The following is a 7,057-nucleotide window of genomic DNA, read 5'->3' as shown; positions in this document are numbered from 1 at the left end:
CTGGGACCACAGGCCATTTTTTGGTTGCAGCCATCATTGTTTGGCGGGCCCAGGCTGGGGATTCGAACCCACCACCTTAGGTGTATGTGGCTGGCGCCTTAGCCGCTTGAGCCACAGGCACCGAGCCCAGCAGTTAGCTTTTAAAGTTAGCATAAGCTACCTTTATAAGCAGTAGTCACTGCTAAAAGAATCATCAGGCAGCTTCTTGGCTTTTTTTTTTTTTTTTTTTGAGACAAGTGTTTCACTATGTCACCCTTGGTAGAGTGCCATAGCATCACAGCTCAGTACAACCTCAAACTCCTGGGCTTAAGCAATTCTCTTGGCTCAGCCTCCCAAGTAGCTGGGACCCCAGGTGCCCACCACACACTTGCTATTTTTTGTTGGAGTTCTCATTGTTTAGCTGGCTCGGGCAGGGGTCGAACCTGCCAGCCTAGTGCTGGTCCCCTATTCACTGAGCTGTGGGCACTGCCCAAATTCTTGGCTTTTTAGGTGAGGGAGCCCTTTAAACAGCAAGATCTTAGATATCCCAGTTCTCTTTTTCTAACTCTTTTTCTTGATACATAAAAGCATGCTAAGGAGAAAGCCTAATCTTAATCTTTTTTTTTTCTTCTCACCATATCTGAGGTTATGGATGGATCTTAATCTTGTGTGTGTTGGAAAGATACATAAGCCCTTTGACTTTATTTTGCTATTTTGTAAGATAAGGCTAATACACAGCTTTAGGAGACTATTGTATACTTTACTTCTATCCCAATATTAAAATATTCTTTCCCCATGTGATGTAAGCTTTGGGTTCTTACGAAGTGTGAAAAGGCCACAAGAAAGAAATACCTCCAAAGAACAGGCTTAGGCTCGGCGCCTGTGGCTCAAGCGGCTAAGGTGCCAGCCACATACACCTAAGGTGGTGGGTTTGTATCCCCAGCCTGGGCCCGCCAAACAACAATGATGGCTGCAAGCAAAAAATGGCCAGGCGTTGTGGTGGGCGCCTGTAGTCCCAGCTACTTGGGAGGCTGAGGCAGGAGACTTGCCTGAGCCCTGGAGTTGGAGGTTGCTGTGAGCGTGATGCCATGGCACTCTACTCAGGGGGACAGCTTGAGGCTCCGTCTCAAAAGAAAAAAAAAAAAGAACAGGCTTAAAGTTGCTGCAATTGCTAGTCTTTTCTGTAATATATTTCACTTCCGGACCATGGACCCAGAAGAAAGGTATTACTTGGAAAAACAGGTCTAAAGAGAATTTCTATCCTTAAGGACAAAGAACAGGGGACAAATTGAACTAGTTATCTTAGTCTTTTTTGGGGGGGGAGGACAGTCTCACTCTGTCACCCTAAGTAGAGTGTTATAGCATCATTGCTCACAGCAACCTCAAACTCCTGGGTTCAAGTGATCCTCTTGCCTTAGCCTTCCAAGTAACCGGGACTACAGCTGTGTGCCACCACACCCAGGGGGTCTCACATTTGCTCAGGGTGGTCCTGAACTCCTAAGCTCAAGCAGTCCACCTGCCTTGGCCTCCCAGAATGCTGAGATTATAGGTGTGAGCCACCACGCCCAGTCAGTTACCTCAGTCTTTTTTTTTTTTTTTTTTTTTTTTTGAGACAGAGCCTCAAGCTGTCCCCCTGGGTAGAGTGCCGTGGCATCACAGCTCACAGCAACCTCCAACTCCTGGGCTCAAGCGAGTCTCCTGCCTCCACCTCCCAAGTAGCTGGGAACACAGGCGCCCGCCACAATGCCCGGCTATTTTTTGGTTGCAGCCGTCATTGTTGTTTGGCAGGTCCGGGCTGGGGATTCGAACCCGCCACCTTAGGTGTACGTGGCTGGCGCCTTAGCCGGTTGAGCTATAGGCTCCGAGCCAGTTACCTCAGTCTTAATGCCAGTCTCAGGGACTGTGTATCAGAAGGAGCACATTCATCTCCCATCCGCCCCGACTACTTCTCTACCCTCCTTCTCTCTGTTACAAGCTAACAGAATACCAGGTCTTCATTCATCTTAAGAGAGGTAATTTTTTACATAAAATATGACAAAATAATGTGCAATTACTTTATGCGAAACCAATAACAGGAACTGTACAGCTGGTCAGGTGAGCTTCAGAGCTGCATTACTTCACCAGGATCATCTTTGGCTACTTCCACTGGGGTCTGGGGGAGGGGAGGAAACGTATGTCAGTTGCTAGTGTGAAACTGAGACAATTGGCCTTGCCAAGGGATGGCAAAAGTAGCTTGTGTCCAAGTCTGTCTCACCTCATGCCTCTGATCCCAGCCACCAAGGTGCTTAGCAGTGTGGAAGCTGACCAAGAGGCAGAGAAAAGACAAACAGGAGGAAAGGAAAGAGACATCTGCCACAAGAACCCTTTTACAGAGTAGTGCTTACTTACCGAAGAGATAAGTTTGGGTGCTTAAGTGAGCTCATTAGGAAACGGTACTGAAAGCTAAGCATATGATATGTGTAACAGGGACTAGGTTGCCCAAGTCAGAAAGCACTGACTCTGGGACTGAAATATCCTTTTCTCTGCTTCCAAACTGAAGAACATGAATAAAGACTCTTACCAAAAAACAGGCATAAAAGATGACATGAAAGAAAGTGGGAACTTTCCCAACTTTAGAGTATGAATGTGAATAGTAAAAGTAGGTAGCTTTTTTTTTTTTTAAATAAAAGAGTTGGATTTCCATACTTAGTTTGTTTCTCTGGGAGAATACATTTCCAAGTAGAAATAGAAAACAAAGTTGAAAGTACACTTACCCCTCCTGGAGGATATTTATATCCTTTCCACATCGTTCCTGCAATGAGAACCATCCATAAGACAACAATCATTGCAGGGCTTCTTGCTCAGCTAGTAGTATGCTCAGGGAGAGATGAGTGGTTCTGAAAGGTGTGGTGTTCTATTCCTTGGTTCCCAGAAACTGAGCTGTTTTCCTTAGAGACCAGATGGTGGATGACCCAGCATGGCAGCTCCTGGCTGAGGAGCTCTGTGGTCTAATCTGAACTGAAATGGCTACCTGTGACCATTTTGAGGGGCCAGAGCTCAGACACCAATTGTGACATCAGCCCCTGTCATCTTGGGGTCCCAGTCAGAGCGTACTCTTGACTGATATAATAAAGGCTTGTTGGCCAAGATGGCAGGTCTGTTGGGGCTAAAGAAAATTTATCAAAAAGGGCCCTAGTCTCTAGGGAAGTCACTTGGTTAGGACCTAGCTAGCATCACACCAACTACCAAAACGTTTACCCATTCGCTTTATGCAATTAGATGCAAAAAACATTGCTATGCAAACAAACAAAACCCAGATTGGAATAATTGAGAGAATTAGCTAGCTAAGGCTTGCTATGAGCAATTAACTTTATATATTCTTGTCAGGCTATTCAAGGAGGAAAAATATTACATCTTATAAAATGGCACAATTAAGCCCTCATTACGCATGGTAAGCCTCCTTCCAACATTCCTGAGAAAGGAAGAGAAAGAAGACAGACTGTTTCACTCATTTCTTTCTTTTTTAATTTTTTTTGAGACGGAGTCTCACCGGGTTGCCCTCGGTAGTGCTATAGCAGCATCACAGCTCACAGCAACCTCAAACTCTTGGACTTAAGCAATTCTCTTGCCTCGGCCTCCCAAGTAGCTAGGGCTACAGGAGCCGGCTACAACACCTGCCTATTTTTTAGAGATGGGGTCTTGCTCTTGCTCAGGCTGCTCTCCAACCTGTGAGCTCAGGCAATCTACCCACCTTGGCCTTCCAAGTGCTAGGTTTACAGGTGTGAGCCACCATACCCAACCTGTTTTACTAATTTCATAGCAGGAGAAACTGAGGTGCAGAACAGTTTAAGTTATTCAGTCAGGATCACACCCCAACCTCACAAAGGTCTGACTGCTTTGGGCCAATGTTCTCACAGAAATCCTAGGACAGGTGGAGAACAAGAAACCAATCATCATGTCCTGTTCTTATGTATACCTGGGCCTGGGGCTTGATACCCCTATCTTCTGGAGGAGCTGCCTCCCCCAAAGGGTATGACTTTATTAAAACTCTGAGTTAAGTTTCTCTAACAATGGGAACAGCTCAACAGGTTTGAATGAAATGGGGTGGAATATAAAAAAACCAAGAGATGGTTTAGGCTAAAAGGTATATTGCCATTAATGTTTCCTGTAGGCAGGCTGATCTAGTAGAATAAATGTGAGAGGCTATTAAGTCCAGAGGGAAAGATCTGTGCTTGTATTCCACTTTCACCAGTGAACTAGCTAATGTGACCTTGAGTAAATAGTTGAGGTCACTGTAACCAGTAAATCTTTGTTGACTGGTTCATTACTTTGCTTCCTTGTTGAGTTAGTATTTTATTAAATCTTATCTGTCAACTTGCATTAAATGCTTTACATGAATTCCCAAATATATCTTTACAAACTTTCAGGTATGTCCCATGGTACAAAAGAAGAAGCTGAGGTTCAGAGAAATTAACCTTCCCAACGTTGCAAAGCTAATAAGTTGCAAAGTTAGAACCTGCACTCAAGTTAATGTTAACTACAGTTTCAGTATCTACCAAAAGGGGCATTAAAAATGCTGGTCCAAATTATTATAGTGTTTTTGAAGAGAAAACAAACTAATAGATGGAAACAGTCTTCAGAATGAACGCCTATAAACATGGATATTAACAGAGAACCCTGGTCTGCTGTCTTTAGCAGTCCTACCTAAATCACTTCCCCTTCCGCAGTTAATTATATTTTCCAGAGAAATAAAAACTCTGCATTGAGATGTCAGGGTCCTACCAGGTTCTCTGAGAAGGGAGGAAATCTAGCCAATAGACCTGACCACCTACTCACAGTGGCAGATCTTCATCCAAAGCCTGGCTCCTCAGTTTTGCCTTGCTCTCCTGAACAGGCCACCTCTCTTTCCACTTCAGAGTTGGAGGCTGAGTCAGAAAGAAAATTAAAGGGCAGAGGTAGGTAGCCACCCCTATATGGTGGGCCGGGTGAAACCCCTGGAAGGGCTGCTGAAAGGCCCCACCAATCCCCAAAGTTCCTCCTACCAACAACCACTGACCCATATGGCGTGAAAACCACAAGTTAGGTACTATCTGCAGTAGGAAGGAGAAAAAAAAAAGACATAAAAGGAGGATGTCCCCAACGGGATGAGAAAATTAAGTTTGTTCCCATCTTATCCTGACTTCCAATTAACGGTGAGACCTCAGCTATCTTTCTAGTTTCGTCAGAAACCCCAGATGAGAGGGTGAGCCAATAGCACCAGGACTGGGATTTACAATCTGGGTTGTTACTTACCATCAACTCTGGAAATGTGCCCATGTAACATGCGAGTCCAACAAAAAGCATCCAGCCAAGCACAATCATGATCAAAAGTAAAACAATTTCTAAGATACAACTGCACAGTGAGAGACTATTCACCAAGATCTTGGCAAAGGAGTGTGCTCACGAAACCCTCAGTTGGTAAAAGTCTCGCATATCAGCTTTAGTCCTTGGTTCCCAAGGATCAGCAACTCCCTAGTGGAGAAGCTGGAGTCTACCAGGGCATTATGACATCACTGGTCATATGGCCCAGACTCAGAACACACCAGAGACTTTGTTCCCAGACCAGTAGCTGAGCAGCGAATTAAGAAGCTCTTTGTATACACATTATCTCACAGCAACACCATGAGCTAGGTACTATTATTGACCCTGTTTTACTAACGAGAAAACTGAGGTTTAGAGAGACTAAGTGACCAGCACTAAGGGCATACAGCTGATACTCCAGATCAGGACCAAGATGGGACCACCCCTCCCATCTCAAAGGCTTCTTCACTTCCACTGTATACTCACATTCTTCAACACTTTGGGTCAGTTCCTCTCCACTGGTTTTCTTTTTTTGGCAATCACAAGAGACAGAAAAATCCTCTGATGCTGCAGCTCCCTCCATAACTGTCCTGTTTATTCATTTCTTTTGATGACCAAACTTTCTAAATAAGTATTCCACATTAAAGCCTTTATTTGCAATCTGTATCTCTTTCCCATGGATTGCAATCTGACCGCTAGCCCCTACCCCACTACTTAGATGCTCCCTCAAAGGTCACCAAAGATCTCCTTTAATGTCAAGTCTAAGGACTACATCTTGTTCCCTTTGACCTCCCTGCTTTCTTCCTACATACAAAAAATCCCTATTTATTTTATTATTTAATTATGAAAATGATAGGTTTTTATTATGAAATATGAAACTATCCAAAGATGTATGAAGAAAAACTTAATACTCCCTCCTCCTCCCCTCAATTCCCATCCCTATTACGTAACCAATGTTACCAGTTGGGTATGTATCCTTCTGCCAAAAACTTTTCCATGGGCCTGTAAATATCAATATACATACAGAGGGATATTGTGGTGTTTTTCCCCAGTGTTATTTTATTAAAGGTAATTATACTACATATGCTACTATATAACTTGCTTTTCTCCTATAACAATACATCATGGACATCCCTCTGGATCAAGTGATAAAATTCCTACACATTCTTTTTGTTTTTCGTTAGCTTTATTGAGGTATAACTTATTTATGATAAAGTTAACTCACTTTTAGTATACAGCTGATGTGTTTTGAAAATGTGTCTATCTGGTAACTACTACAATTTGTACAGAAAAAATTGCGATCAGAGCCTGTGCCGTGGCTCTCACCTGCAATCCCACGCCTCACTTTGGGAGAGCAAGGCAGGAGGATTGCTTGAGGCCAGTAGTTCAAGATCACCCTGGACAACACAGTGAGTCTTTATCTCTAAAAAAAAATAACTAGCCAGGAATAATATCATGTGCCTACAGTCCTAGCTACTCAAGAGACCAAATTTGGTAGGAGGATCAGTTGGGCCCAGGAGTTCCAGGTTGCAATGACCTATGACTGGGTCACTACATTTCAGGCTGGGAGACAGAGCAAGATTGTGTTGCTAAAAAGAAAAATATTTCTTCTGACTGTCTCTCCCCACTTGTGACCTCCACTACATATGTTAAACCAGCTAATACTGTCCCATAGCTTGCTGAAGTTCTTTATATTTTTTCAGTCTCTTTTGTACTCTACTCTGCATAGTTTCTTTCTTTCTTTTTTTTTTTTTTTTTT

General features: G+C 43.5%; 1 long non-coding RNA gene across 2 annotated transcripts in view; it reads right to left on the bottom strand.

Annotated features, from left to right (window-relative positions):
* Positions 1-2,009: 2,009 nt before the first annotated feature.
* The window catches only part of LOC111728372, a 12,320-nt gene continuing 7,272 nt past the window's right edge, over positions 2,010-7,057 (bottom strand). The window contains exons 1-4 of one of the 2 annotated variants that reach the window (XR_002775687.1): positions 5,251-5,460; positions 4,795-4,883; positions 2,733-2,770; positions 2,010-2,131 (exon numbers count right to left, since the gene is read on the bottom strand). This is a non-coding gene — a long non-coding RNA (uncharacterized LOC111728372). Of the gene's footprint in view, positions 2,132-2,732; positions 2,771-4,794; positions 4,884-5,250; positions 5,461-7,057 lie in introns of those variants that run through there. The other variant, XR_002775689.1, reaches the window with a different exon arrangement.

This window comes from Otolemur garnettii, unplaced genomic scaffold (genome assembly GCF_000181295.1).
Source record: "Otolemur garnettii isolate 467f Iridium unplaced genomic scaffold, OtoGar3 scaffold00001, whole genome shotgun sequence".
In the NCBI taxonomy this organism is placed as follows: Eukaryota; Metazoa; Chordata; class Mammalia; order Primates; family Galagidae; genus Otolemur; species Otolemur garnettii.
Note: the sequence above shows the minus strand (reverse complement) of the source record. Positions and strands in the feature narration are given on the sequence as shown.